Below are 15,192 nucleotides of genomic sequence, written 5' to 3'. Positions count from 1 at the left end.
GAAGGATGAGGGGCCATTTAGAAGAGGTGGGTGGAGCCGATGGGGCCAGGAAGGAGGAGGAGTCAGAGGGTGGCTTGGGGCTGGCTATGCATGGCTGGGCAGTATGGGCCACAGCAGGGGCTCTGGCTGGTGGTCACTAGATCCAGCAGCAGTAGCCCCTTTGCCTCCATATCCCTCTGGTGTCTGTGTACTTTGTCAACTTCTCCAAAGCCCAAGGACTTTGACACAGAGGTGTTACCCCAGGCATCAGTACCTGAGGCAAGGGGGACCAAGACCTCAAGCCCCACGTCAACGTGCCCTCCCCTTCTCTGCTCTGATTCTTTGGAACCTCAGGCCCTGAGGGTCAGACTTTCTGTACCTGGAGAAAAACACAGGTAAAAAGCATTATTTAATGCTTTCTGTGTACTTGTGTCAGATAAGAAAGCTGGAGAAACTTCAGAGGGGATTAGATTAAATGTTTTGGAAGAGGAAAGAGGATTAAAGAAGGACATTGGGGTGGGTCCCCTTGGAGGCATTTGAGGGGAACTCTTGTATGAGTTTCTATGGTGGGAGTAGTTGGGAGCCCGTGGCAGGGAGCACATCTAGCCTAGTGGAGGGCTCCACCCCCAGTAAGTAGGTGAAGTCCCACATTGCTGGGAGCCCAGGGAGCAGTGAGGTGATGACCTTCTGGGAGCTCCAGGCATTTGGTGCTCACAGGGATCCCTGACACCCCAGGGTCCAGGGAAGGGGCTGGGGAAGCCTTCTGCCCCTCCAAGCCATCAGAAGAGAGGAGGGTTCCCAGGGGCCTGCCCTGGTCTTCTGGAGCTGCCCAGCCCCTGCCCTGCCTGCCACCGGCTCTTCTTGGCTCTTAGGTTGCAGAGGGAAGCCTGGGAGGCATGAGGAACAATCATCCCGCACCTCCTCCCTCCTGGTCGGGGAATGCTCCACTGGGAACGGTAATTTCCCTCTGATTCAGTGGAAAATAGGCAATATCTGCTTCAAGCAGGCTCTGAATGGAGTCCTTGTATGATAGGAGGTGTCGGTGTGACTTCACTGCTGAAAACTATTTTTTCCTTGACTTCTTGCCTTTTTTTTTCCTTTCAGGACTATATAAAACCTGTTAGAGACTTTCTTTCCTGTCATTCCTCTCCTGCTCTGGGAAGCTCACCCTCCCATTCCCAATCCATTCTTTGCATACGTGCAGCCGTGAGTGTACACGGCCACTCCGTGCTGAAGTCCCTTGCAGGTATGATCTCTGTCCCCTGATAGATTAAAAGGGCTATGGATGGACACTGGCCTGAACAGAGTGGGGTGCAGTTGGCCAGTGACAGGGCAACAGTCGACCCCAGTGCTAGCTCAACTCCTGTGGAGTGTGCCTAAGAGACCCCCAGGATTGGCAGGTTCCAGCTTCTTCTATCTGGGCTCCTCAGGAGATACCAAATTTTCTTGCCTCTCAAAAAAGCCTTCCCATGGAGACATTTTCTCTTAGCCACAAGCGTCCATAAACTCTATGGGCAGAAAGAAGACATTAGCCAGGCCCTCCCTGGCTCCCTGTCTCTGAAGACTTCCTCTCTTCTTGGCACTATACCTAGCACCCCACTTATAGGCTCAGCATGGCCCCAGACCTCAGTAGCATCATGAAATTAAGCAGACATCTCAGCCCATCCCATCCAGTTCTCCTTGTCTGGAGTCTGTCCCTGGCCCAGTGGCAGTTATGATCACTGGGTGTCTACCCTGTTGTCGACTCTTATCTTAAGCCACATCCATCCATGTCCCATATAGTGTGAGAGTGCTGTCTTACTCTTCCCTACTATGCCGAGGGTCTCCAGCCTGGCTTCTGGGGCCCTCTTCCTGAAGAAACATTTTCTGGGATCCCTGCTGTCTGCATGCAGTCTTGCATATCACCTCCTTGGACATCTTGTTTCTGAGTGAGCCCTTCCCGTGGGCACCCTCTCCATGGAGACTCTTGGGCTGTTGCATGTTATACCCACCCCTTGGGCTGTTGTCTGGCAACTCCCAGGGTAAGCCTGGCATCCTAAGCTCTGCGGTCCCTGTCTAACCACCTGGATATTCTGGCTCCGGATCTGGAGCCTCGAGTGTCCCTATCCCATTGGAAACTAGACACAACATCACCAGTGATTGGAAAACCATGAGTGGGTACTTCATAGGCCCAGGAGCACAACTAGGCAGCAGCAATATAGTAGAGTCAGTGGACATCACCCTGCCTGCCTGGAACTCACTGGTTGGTAGTCTCCAGGTAGGCTGGGCCTGCTTTTGTCTGAGTCCTGAGAAATGAGGTCTCTCTACCTCCTGTATCACTGGCTCCACCTCTGTCCATCCCTGCCTGTGTTCTTGGCCCAGCTTTGCAACATGACCTCTGTCAGGGGGTGGTGAAGTGTGTTGTCCTCAGTGTGTCCCATCACTAAGCCCTACAACAGGAAGAGAACATGCTTGAATGTCCTACTAGTCCACGGGAAGGCCCTACCTGTCATTTTCAGAATGACAGCGTTCCAGGAAAACTAGGACCCTTTTAAATGGCAATAGGTCATCTCTCACAACACAAGTGTCAAAGGGACTTGACTGAGCATTAGCAAATGCCTAAGCTTCAAGGGCAGCCAAAGCAGACTGAACAGAGAAAACTCCTAGCCTGATGGCTCACTAGACCCAGGCCCCTGCTATGCTATTTCCAATGGGAGCAGTCAGCCACTGGACAGCTCCACCACATGTGAGTTTTGGAGCCAAAGGACCTAGTCAAATCCCAGCACTGCTGCTTACTAACAATGCGACTTTGGGCAAGTCACTGGATGCTTCTGAGACTATTGTCATTTGCCAAAAGGGAGATAACTCAGAATGAAAAGGACAGCTATGAAACCTGTTGGGGAACTGCAAAGCACAATGGGAATTCCATGGTAACTGCCAATTCAGTCGACACTCTGCCCTGCTATTGTTCAAGTTCCATCATCCGGAAGTGCAGCTGTGTGCCAGGGCTGAGGCCTGTGCAGCCAGGCCTCGGGGCTGCAGGCTTTGGCCCAGAGTCTGGACGAAGCACTTTGAGTGACACATGTGCAGAGTGTTCCAAAAGCCCTGGGCAAATGTGGCCTGCTTCATCGCTCTGTTTCATTAGCTCTTTATAGGCTTCAAAAGTGGCTTACGGAGATCTTAAAATCCATCTCCCAGACTCCTCTGGCGGGGAGTGACTAAGTGGCCCTGATAGCCACAGGCCCATGTGGGCACTTGGAGGAGGGTCTCACCTTCTACTTCCACATCTCATCTGATTACATGACTTCCTGGTGACCTTGAGACTGAGTCTAGTGTGTGAAGTCTAGTGGAAGTTGACACACGCTGCTTTTCCCATGAGAGTTTCCTCTGGCCATATTTAGTTTGAGTTACTAATGTAATGAATTTGTATACTCAGAGTACCTATTCTCTTTGATGGCAAGAGTTGGTGGCTTGGCGGCACATTCTGGGGAATGTTAGAGAAAGGGGAGCAGGATGGGGACTAGGCCGAGAACTAATCTTGGTTTCTAAATTACCCACATCAGTGCATGGCTACATTTAATTGGGAATAACCAGCCACTCCCCACTGCCATGAACTGTCATTAATATGCCAGAGGCATGTGCCACTATAGCATTGTGAGTCGGAAGGCACTGGAAGAACAGAACTATAAGGATCCTTCTTGGTGCCTAGGGGAGGATAGCACCCCCACCCCCAAGAGAACATCTGTGCAGGAAAGAAAAGCAAAACCTAGAGGTCTGGAAATAGCGTGCGGCACACACTGCTCTGTGTTCTGGGAATAGTTTGTCACCTCGAAACACGGAAGATCTATTTGGAGGCAGAGGGGAGACACACAGCCTATTCCCTGGATGCTGGGCACAGCTAGTAGATAAAGTGTGGGGTGCTATTTCATTTTCAGCACAAAGGCCCTAGTTTCAGCCCCAGTTGGAACCAGGAAAGCTTGGCGAGTGGTCCATTCAATAACTATTTCTTGCACGTGTGGCAGACTCTATGTCAGGCACTGGGAATACAGCACTGAACAGAGAAGACCCCAGCCTCTCTTTTTGGAATTTACAGGTTGCAGGAGAAGACACTAAACAAGAGTGGTAAATATTATGAAAGAGGAAGTACAGAAGCCGAGGGAGTAAGAGACTTTTATTTAGGGCACGCAGTCACGGGAGCCTCCCTGATGATATGACTTTAAACGGAAACTTGAAAAATCAAAAGAGGAGGGGAGGGTGGTGGGGTGGGAGGGTGGCAGGAGGCAGAGGAAGCATCCAGAAGAAACAGCAAGCACCAGGGCCCATCCCGGAGAAGCCCCGAGAGAGCTCAGCACACGGGGAAAGGAAGAGCAAACAGGGGCTTTGGGGAATGCAGCGAGAAGGGAGGCTTTGAGATGCAGTCTGGGCCCCACGGTCAAGGGCCTCGCAAACCACCTTTAGGACACTTTTTCTTTAGTCAATGAATCAGAAGACACTTGAGGGATTTTAGTCAGGAAAGTGACAGGACAAGATTTGCGTGCCACACATGCTCACCATCTAATGAGCTTGATTTAGCAGTTGTTTCCCCTGGAAGATGGTAATAGACTTAACCCGTTGCCTACTCCAGAAAATCAACCACAGAACAGGTCGCTGTGAAACCAGCAGCACCTCTAGGAACTATGAGTGGAAGCTGGGGGTCGATGCTTCTCTGGGTTGCTGTTGCTGAAAATGGCTTGAAAATAGATGATTCCGTTTTAAGGATCGCCTTGTTCACCCATAGGGAATCTGCAGTGGGCCAATCTGGGCAACCGGGAGATCATTGCAATCTCCTCTCTGGTGTCATGTCATGCTGTTCCTCCCACAAGGACCGCTTCCTCTCAGCCCAGAGAATGTCATCATCTCGGGGGCAGAAGCGGCTGCTAGTGTCTGTGCAAGGCTGGTTCTGTGCTTTGGGATTGTTCTGGTGTCTTCAAGCCCCAGGTGGGGCCATGATGCTTGGCATCACTTCCAGCTTGCAGAATGCATTCTCGAAGCATCTTTCAGAGGCTCTGTGGGTTGTAATGGGTTTCTGATATTATGACAATTGCCTTTTGGCTGTGGTTGGTTAGCTCAGCTGGATAGAGCACAGTAGTACTTGAAGCCAAAGGCACAGGCTTCCTCAGACTCACCGCCCAGTGTCATGGGCATGGATGACGCCTTGCTTCTGCCAGCCTTGGAGATGAACAGGCCTGGGGTGGAAGCCTGGCTCCCCCTGTGAATAGCCGTGACACCTGCAGTGAGTTACTTGGATTATCTGCACCTCTGCAAACTCTTTCCCGGTTAGATGGGGATAATGACAACTTTTCTCCTAGGGCGGTTACCAGCATCAAATGAGATCTCTGTGGTAACACACCCTGGGGCTCAGGCAGCTGTTATACATGGTAGCTCTCCCATTCTCGGAACTGAGGGCCCCAGACAAAACGTGCAGATGACACTGGGCTCTCCCAGGGAAAGAGGGAGAAATGACTCCAAGTAGAGGCCCTCTCTGTGGTGGGTCAGAGTGTTAGCTTCGTGCGGCCCTAAAAAGGAGGCATACGCTCCTCTGATGCTTGGAAATAGTTCTGAAGGTGACCTTGGAGATGCCTAGACTAGAGATGCCACGAGAATTCAGAAGAAGGCCAGGTCTTGCCGGGGTCTGCGGTCATTAAACATGGCTCAGGACTTGGGGCGACCTGTTCCATAGTGTGAAATTGGCTGACTGGCAAGAGCTTTCTTGTGGTGTCTTAGACTAAGGACCCAGAGTCGCCTGAGATGAGAGACAGCATGTGGCAGTGGTTAGTAGACCCTGGAGCTGTAGGGCCTCCTTCAAACCCCAGTTCTCCCACTTCAGGCTGTGCCACCTTGAGTAAGTTATTTTTCCTTTCCATACAGACCTTTCCTGTACACTGTTGTAACCATATTATCTACCCACAGGGCTGTGGTAAGGATTAAATGAGAAACGTGCCAGGCATGTGATAAGCAGTACGTGTTCTATAATAATTACTATAATCACGGGCAACTACTGTGAGTCATGCTAGTCTTTGGACACCTCCAGGACTCGGGCACTGGCCCCATCTGAGCCCCAGCGCTTAGTTCCCCATGTTCTCTGGGCCATTCTATGTGTCCATGCTTACTGGGCCACACTGTCAGCCTCTGTCTTTGTGTCTGTCTCCCCACCAAACCATACTCCTTGAGGGCAGGCTCTGCATCTCATTTGTGTTTGCATTTTAGGGTCGAGCTCAGTCCCTGGCCCATCATAGATGTTCAGCAAATATTTGTCAAATGAGCAGAAGACTTGTTGCCATGAGCCTGTGGCCATTGCTAACATGCCTGTTGCTCCTAATCTTAAAACCTGCTGTGTGACCTTGGGCTATTCACTCTCCTTTTCTGGGCCTCAGTTTCCTATTTATGAAATGAGGATATTAGCTTAGGATCAACTTCAGGTCCCTGCCCAGCGTGAAGAATCTGCAATTTTCTGATTCTATAGCTCTTATTTTGTGAGCCTGGGCAACAGAGCCTCCCAAGAAGATCTTGCCCCCAAATTTTTAGCGGAGGAGAGAAGAACGACTGCTTGAGCTTTTTGAGGGGGCAAGGTTGGAGGTTGTGGGGATGGGTGAGAAAGAGAGGTTCAAGGAGGAAATGAAGTTTTCATCAGGGGCTGCTGTGGGAAGAGCTTGCGGAGGCTTTGGTGACGAGAAGCTGGAGGAAATGGAAATGGAAGCCAAGGTTTGAGGTCCATCCCAGAGCTTGACAGCAGGGAGCCTGTGACTCCCCTGAGATGGGCTATCTCTTGGAAAATCATTTTAATAACTGAGAGGAAATGGAATTAAGGGTACTGGCTGGCAGCTGGCCAGGACAGGTGACCTGGCGGGAAGTTAATTTGTCTCTGCTAATGTTGCCTACTGATTATCTCTGATTAGAGTCTCTGGCAGGTGTCACTCTGCAGAGGGTTTCCACTGAGGGGTCCTCTGGCGATGTGGCTTCTGAGGGCTTTGTGAAGGGGAGCGGGGGGAGCAGAGCTGGGAGGTGTCCAGGATCAGGGGAGGCCTTGGGAGCCATTACCAGGAAGTTGATGGAAACTGAGGACAAATCATGCAATGCATCTGGCCACAGTGGCCATGGCTGTGACCTGAGGATCCTAGGACCAGGTAAGTCTTGGCTCTGCCGCCTGCTAGTCTTGCTCTGGGGGAGGTCCTCACTGTGACTGGGGCTTCTGCAGTGCTGTCTGGATGGGGGTTTCTCATTATCCCCTCTGAGTCCACAAACCACAGCTTTTTGATTCTTCACATCCATGGAGGAAGCTATGGCCTAGAGAATTCAAAATAATGACATAAAACTTAATTTGGCTTGAGGTTTGCAGCAGGCAATCCCCTGCCCCACCTCCTTCTAAAAAATCCCCTTCTCTGAAGCTCTCTGGATTTCATTTTTTAAATTCATCATGTGAGATTTAAGGACCTGAAGTGTAGGGTGGGGGAAGTACCATTAGGCAGCCTGGTTGGCCCAGGGGAAGCCTGAGATTAATGATGTGCCCTCACTCATAGGCAAAAAACAGGCCAACCCTGCCCCCTCAGAAAATTGAAACACAGAACACATGGAAAGTAGAGGCTGGTTGGTCACCAGGGTCCCCTCTCTCATAAGTGTCCCTGCTCACTGCTGTGTACCACACTAGGGTGATATTCCTGAGGAATCTCTTGCCTCCCCTGGCCCCCATCCTTCCACTCCACGCTCATCTGAACCTGTAACTCTCTGGACCCTTCAATGGCTCCTTGTTACTGACAGGCCCATGTTGAAACTCCTTCTTTCTTAGCAGAGGCTCCTCAGTTCTGGTCTCCTGTATTCTCCCATTCGAACTCTTGAAGACCCAGCTGCATTTTACCCTGGGACCCTCACCCCACACCCTGCTGGTTTGGGGGGCATGAGGTGCACGTCCAGCGCTTGTGATGCCCCCAGCAGCTCCCGCTCTCCTGCTTTCCCGCATTCCCTCCATTATTCCCACGGACCAGTTGTTGAATCCTTTGTCGGAACAGGCTGCCTCCAGCCCTCCTCCATCCCCATCCAGGGGCGGCTGAGTCCTGCTCATGTCTCACTGCCCACAAAATGGGCTGAGTCCTCTTATCTGAAACACCTGGGATGAAAAATGTTTCAGATTTGGGAATTTTTTTTACTGGATTTTGGGATATTTGCGTAAATATAATGAAATACCATGGGGTTGGAACTCAAGTCTAAACATGAATTATTTATGTTTACTATATGCATAATCTGAAGGTAATTTTGTATAATATTTGAAATAATTTTGTGCATGAAACAAAGTTTTGACAGTGACCCATCACAGGAGGTCAAGGTGTGGAATTTTCTACTTGTGGCATCACGAAAGATGCTCAAAAGGTTTCAGCTTTCGGAGCATGTGGGATGTTGGGTTTTCAGGTTAGGGATGCCCAACCTGATCTGTGTAGTCCCTCTCTGGTTCTTTACCTCTTGCTGGTGCGGCTCCTTCACTGACTTTGAGCTCCTTCAGCCTTGATTTCTTTGTTTTCAGATTTTAAGGGCACAGGGTAACTCGGCACCTCAGCACAAACTTAGGTGGGAAATATCTTAGGCCTTGGATGGCAGGGCTGTCAGAGATGAAACTGGCATGGGTAGTGCATGTGCTCTCATCAGCATGTGTGTGTGTGTTATGCACCACAGACACAGGCACAGGCAGACCCCGAGCCTACCCACCTCCTTCCTCAGTGTGGGCAACTGGACGCTGACCATTGTCCTAGCCCGGCCTCTGGGAGAGTCTGGCAGGACTTGGGAGGCCTCAGCCCCCTGTGGGGCCATCTGCCTTTCTAGTAACCTGCCATGTGGCCATAGGCAAGTCACTGAAATGCTCCTAAAGAGGGAGCACAGAGGCATCAGAGAGCAGAGCCAAGGTCAAGAGTGTGTTCACATGGGCCAGAGGCAGTGGCTCAGGCCTATAGTCCTAGCACTCTGGGAGGCTGAGGCAGGAGGATTGCCTGAGCTCACACCAGTGAGACCTCATCTCTACTAAACATAGAAAAACTAGCCAGGCATTGTGCTGGCATCTGTAGTCCCAGCTACTTGCAAAGCCAAGGCAGGTGGACTCCCTGAGCCCAGAAGTTTGAGGTTGCTGTGAGAGAGGCTGATGCCATGGCATGCTAGCCTGGGCAACAGAGTGAAACTGTCTCAAAAAAGAGAATGTGTTCACACACTTGTGTTTTCACTATTGTTCTATTCCATTACTGTTTTTGCTAATAATAATACTGTTAAACAATTGAAAAAGAAGAAAGGTTTTCCAGCTTCTAATTAAATCAGAATTTCTGGCAGTAGTGGGGGGAACAAGGCTGGATATTATATTTTTGAAAAATAATACAATAATAAAAAGTAAAATAAATAAAAATAAACTAGTGAGAAGAGCTCCTCAGGGGATTGAACCTACATCCCGGGTTGAAAACCCAGAGCTGGCCCATCTCAGAGGCTTAGGAGGGTGGGGGTGGGGGGTGCAGGCTGGTGTGGTGGGGGTCCTAGTGCCACTTCCAGGGGAAGATGCTCTCTTGATTTTGATGACTGCAGTGCTGGCCAGGCAGCTGACCACCTGCCCACAGGTGGAGGATGTGCTGTGGACCATTATCAATCCCCAAAGGCAGGGTGCTCAGGGATTCGTGGGAATATGACTTCAGCGAACCACCTGCCCACAGGTGGAGGACATGCTGTGGATCACTTATCAATCCTTGAAGGCAGGGTGCTCATCTATACCCGGAGAAAATTGGGTTAGGTCAAAGGAAGTGGGGCAAGGCCTTTGTGATGAGGGGCACCTGAGAGCCCTGCTGCATCCGGGGCTGTGAAACTCTCACAGGTAACCTTACCTGGAGCTGTGGGACTCTGGGGGGAGTGACCCCCTCCCCAACCCCTAAATAGAAAGACTTTGGAAAGCTTGCATGGCACAGGTGGTGGGCTGCTCATTGACCATGGACAATGAGTGGCTCCCTCATGGGCGGCTCCCTCATCTTACCTGGGCCACAGTCCCCTTCCTATCAGTGACCTGAGGGAGGGAGTGCGGTGAGCCTGCAGGAGACTCTGTCTGTCAAGTGGGGAGCAGTGGGATGTGAGGGTCCAGGGTTTGCCCTGGGGGAGGGGGCTTGCTGTTCTCCTGCTGAGTTGGGGAGGGAACCCTGACCCCCTGCCCAGACTACAGGTTTCCAGTGTCAGGAGAGGGGAAGAGAACAGCAGAGTGTAGGGGTGGGCAGGGCAGGGCAGGGCAGGGCAGAGGGGCCTCATGAATGGAAGCTGCTCATGAAGGGGGGGGTGGAAGAGGGAGGGATGGGGAGGGCACAGAAGAAGGAAAAATGCAGCTTCATCTGCTTGTTTGTGTTTCCTGTATTTAAGATGCCGACTTCTAGCATATTTTTAAATCCATCAGACATGAAAGGCTGATTTAAATAGACCCGCAGCATGGAGCTGGTAATTTCACTTGCCACAATAGGGAAGCTGGCAGGGCTCTGGCCAGGATCCAGCACCTTTCCCCACCAGGGAAGCTGGAAGCTGGAAGCGCAAATCTCTCCCTGGGTTAGACTTTAAGGCCAGGTGCTTCCACTCCCTGATGGGGAGAGAGGGTGTTGCAGAGAGAGAAGGGACAGGGATGGAGGGGAAGTGGAGGAAAGGGACGGCAGAGAAGAAAGTGAAGGAGATAGGTTAAAGGGGGGAAATTGAGCTATAGAAATGAATTCCTGGGACCAGGAAGCCTTCCTGGATTGGCCCATCTTAACTCCCTGGGCCCCTGCATCCTCTTACTCGCTCTCAGGTCTCAGGTTAGGGAGGAGGTAGGGGCCTTGTAACCCCCCTGCCCCCAGTTTCTCACTGGCATTCCTAAGGGCAGAGCGCTGGGGAGCTTACTACCTCTGAGGCACTGTTCCCTTGCTGGACAGTGATCTCTGAGATAAATTTCTCCTTGGGATAAATTGAAATCCTAGTGCTCTGCCTTCACCTGTTCTAATCCTACCTCCCGAATCACTCAGAACAATCTCACGGCAAAGTTGGCCCTTCATCCTTGCTGAAACACCCTTCTCGGGTTCCATCTCCCTCTCCAATCCTTCCCTGCAGAGCTTCTCACCCTCATTGTACCTTAACACAATGTAAATCTCTGTAAAGTCATCCTATTCCTGGGTGCTAATTAATGTATTTACTGATCAAGTCAATGCAACGAAATCCAGGAACAACAAAAGAATGACAAAAGACTTTTGCCATTTGTTTTTATTGTTGCTATTCAACACCTTCTTTGACTATGGGATTTGGGGCCAGGCCAGTGCTCCTGCTGCCACACAGGACGTGGAGGCCCCCCCAGCAGGAAGCTTGGCTGCAGAGTGCAGCCACACTCACAGAAAGAAGGGTGGGGAAGGGCAGAGGTGCTGAGTACCCTCCCGGCAGGGTCCATGGTCTGGGGAGTGGTGGGGACCTGGGGAAGGAAGCCAGGGCATTACAATGTGTAGTTGCATTTGTTTGGCCTATTAATTTATACTGTGGGTTTCTAGGTGTTTCTTCCCCTCAAGTACCTTGAAGCCCTAAAGGCCATAAGTGAGTTGCCTCCTTTCCAGCTCCCCCAATCCCTTGGTATAGTTTGAGACCATGCTAAGTATCTTGGAGCCTCAGTTGTTGGGGAGCAAAGACAATCAAATACTTTATTTATTGATGGAACATAAATGTTTGTGAAGGTGGTTTTTAAAATAAATTTTATTATGGTGAGATGTATATAACATAAAATTTATTATTTTAACCATTCTAAAATATACAATTCAATGAAATCAAATACATTCACAGTATTGTGTGCAACCATCACCACTATCTATCTCCAGACTTTTATTTATCATTCCAATGTGAAAGTGTTTTATGAACCCTGTGTGTGAAGGTTGGTCAAGGAGGAATATGCCCTCTGAAGTCTTGACAGAGCAAAAAAAAATTCATGCACCCACCCACCTAGTGTCTTTATGTACTGAACCTCAGTAAATGCAAAAATGCATGAGAACAGAACCCTGCTGGTGAGAACCTTGCAGCCTGTGATGCCGCCACCAGTCCGACTGCAGAGCAGAATGGGAAGATGCAAAGAACACAAAGAACACACATTTACTTATTTCTCTTTTCTGAGGGAACGGGAGGTGTTCTTACTGGTTACCCTAATTTCTCCAGTTTCCAAGAAGTATGGGATTTTCTTGTTCTTTCCTATTTTATTTTGTTTTGGTCTCTTGCATGTAAAGACAGATGATGATGTAATAACTATGATTGGTTTAGAGCCTTTCAGCTGACTAAGCTCTTTCCCCAGAGTTGTCATTTGACCTTCACACTCCCCTGCAAGGCAGGCAGAGAGATTATTTCACAGATTTAGAAGCAGGCTCAGAGCATCAAGCAGTTCCAGGCTTTGCCCAGGCCTACACAGCTGTGTGCAGACTCTTGTTCTGAACGTATCTTTGGGGGCTAGAGGACAGCCAGGTAAGGGTAAGGGTGGCTGGTTTCACACCAGGAAGGAGAACAGCATAGGAAAGCATTTTTTATGCACAGAAGCATGGAGCCCAAGTCAAATTGAGTTGTTGAGCTGCCTGCAGGTAATGGAATGCTACTAGCGACAGCTGGGGAGGCCACAGGGTGCTCAGATGGATGCTTTGATGGGCATCACACTGTCTGAAAGGCAATTGAGTTGCAGCAGCTGGAACATGCCAGCACTTTGTTTTAAAAGCCAGAGGCAGCACCTCATTTGAACCAGCCAGGCAAATCCTATGGGTCTGTGTAGGCCATATGGTCCAGTTGTCCAGCCTCTGGGACCTTGGGCTCCAGAGGAGTGGCTTCCCAGGGGGTGGACCTGGTCCTTGAGAAATGATGCTCTGATCAACCACTCTCACAAAGCAAACATTATTTGCCAGGCATTGTACCAAGCATGAATGCTCCTAGCCACGGCTCCATCCAGTATGTTTAGCTCATTAAAGTCCTGTGGGCAGTGTGTGTAAATAAGCACCACCCAGAATGGTGCAGTTAGCATCACTGCAGAGCAGCCTGGGGGAGTCCATGCACCTGATACTGGGCCACATCCTGACGCTTTGGCCTTGACCCAGGGCTACACATGCTCAGTGAATCCCAGCTCCTGTCACATTTCCCAAATTCATTTTGAACTCCACATATTTCAATTACTATTTCCAATTAAAAAAATATATCATTTTCACTGTCTGTGTTCTTTGGGCATTTTTGCTTAGCATGGCAATGTTGTTTATGGGGTGCTATTTATTTATATAGGTCAGATGGATCCAGTCATAATTCACTATGATAGCATGGGCCTCCCTGGTACTACGAGTCCTCATTTGTTAGAAGAAAAGTGTCCTGGTGCTATGACAAGGGCTTCCAAGTACCACTTCTGAATCATAGCCAAAGGCTTCATGAAGTCCCAGCCTTTGTGAGGAGGTCAGTTTTTGGCGCTGACTCAGCCCTAGACCCAGGATGATAAATGACACACCTCCCTTGCACTCTTTTCCACATCGATTTCAAGTCCTCTGCCAAACACCATATGGTTTCGAAATCCCCATCATTTCCAGCAATGTTCTCCCTAAGTAGGGCACTTTGATTAAATTGGCTCCACTGAATTGGGTAGAAGGTGGAGTTATTGTGTTCTTTGTCAGTGCTATTGCAGGCAATTAATCTATTAGTGGAAACATCCAGTTAGGAAGTGGGGGAGGAAGTTTAGAAAGTGCTTGTATCCTGTCATTTCTAGATAAGAAGGGAAGGAATAACCAACAAAGTAAAATCCTATGGATTTTGGCTAAACTTGGTTGGAGTTTGTGCAACCTGTCTGTTCTCCAGATGAAGGGAGGAGAGGTGAGAGTACTCCCAGGACCAAGCCCAGGAGCCAAGTTGTGGCTCTCATCACAACCAGCAGCAAAAGGCCACTTAAGCTTGGTTTTTGTATGCATGTATGCTATAATTTCATTATTTTGACATAATTAAACTATTTTTTAAAAAAGCTTCAGATTTGTCCATTTACAGTCTTTCTCCAGCATTATTTTTGAGTGAAGCTTTGCAGGAAGTCTGGATTCTTGACAGAACAGGGAACACTGGGTGAAGAAGTCTAGCCTCTCTTCACTTCCCTGAGGAACTGGACACCTCTTTGGGCAGCTCATCTCCACTGGACCTTCTAGAAACTCAGGTAGAGGGCAGGGTTTCTCAGATCTAAGGTCTCCTTCCTCTTACAATTCAAAAGAAAGGAGATACTTTGGGGGAGAAGGTTAGAGGTAGAGCTAAGGAATGAGAACAGAATCCTAACTGTGATGTGTGGGGTGTGAGGAAGGAAGCAGGGATGGCAAGCAGAACTTGATTTGTGTACAAGGGCAGATGACTACCTATTGGATGTCTTAGAAACCATAAATCTAAACCATTTTAAATATGTTTAAAGGAAATCAATCATACCCAAAAAACTAAAGGAAAGTATGATAAAATGTCTCACTAAACAGAGAATCAAGAAGATGGAAAATTAAAGAATCAGATAGAAATTCTGGAGCTGAAGAGCACAATAATGGAAATGAAAGATTCACCAGCAAGGCCCCAAAACATATTTGAGTAGGCAGAAAAAAGAATCAGTGGACTTGAAGACAGGTCAATTGAGATGATCCAGTCTGAGTCTGAGGAATACATACAGAAATGGAGAAATAATAGTGAATAGAGCCTCAGAAACCCGTGGGACACTATTACACATGCGAAATACACATAATGAGAGTCCCAGAAGGAAATAAGAGGGAGAAAGAGGTATTATAGAAAGAATATTTGAAGAAATAATGACCAAAAACTTCCCAAATTTGATGAAAATGATTAACCTACTTACCCAAGAAGCTGAACAAAGCCCAACTCAAAGAGATTCATAGCTGGACACATCACATTCAAAGTGCTGAAAGCCAAACCAAAGAATGTTGAAAGCACAAAGAGAAAAGCAGTGCAATAGACATGCGGGATCCTCAATGAGCTGAACAGCTGACTTCACATTAGAAACCACAAAGGCCATGGAGGCAGCACAAAGTGCTGAAAGAAAAGAACCTCTCAACCCAGAATTCTGTATCTGGCAAAACTATCTATTAAAAATGAAGGTTAAATGAAGACATTTCTAGATAAACAGACACTGAGAGGGTTTTTCACAGGCTTGCCTTATAAAGTATTCTCTATATTAAAGAGATACTTCAGACTAAAATGAAAAAG

The sequence above is a fragment of the Otolemur garnettii genome, unplaced genomic scaffold, assembly GCF_000181295.1.
Source record: "Otolemur garnettii isolate 467f Iridium unplaced genomic scaffold, OtoGar3 scaffold00104, whole genome shotgun sequence".
Lineage (NCBI taxonomy): Eukaryota > Metazoa > Chordata > Mammalia > Primates > Galagidae > Otolemur > Otolemur garnettii.
The sequence above is the reverse complement of the archived record's forward strand: the minus strand, read 5'-3'. Positions refer to the sequence as shown.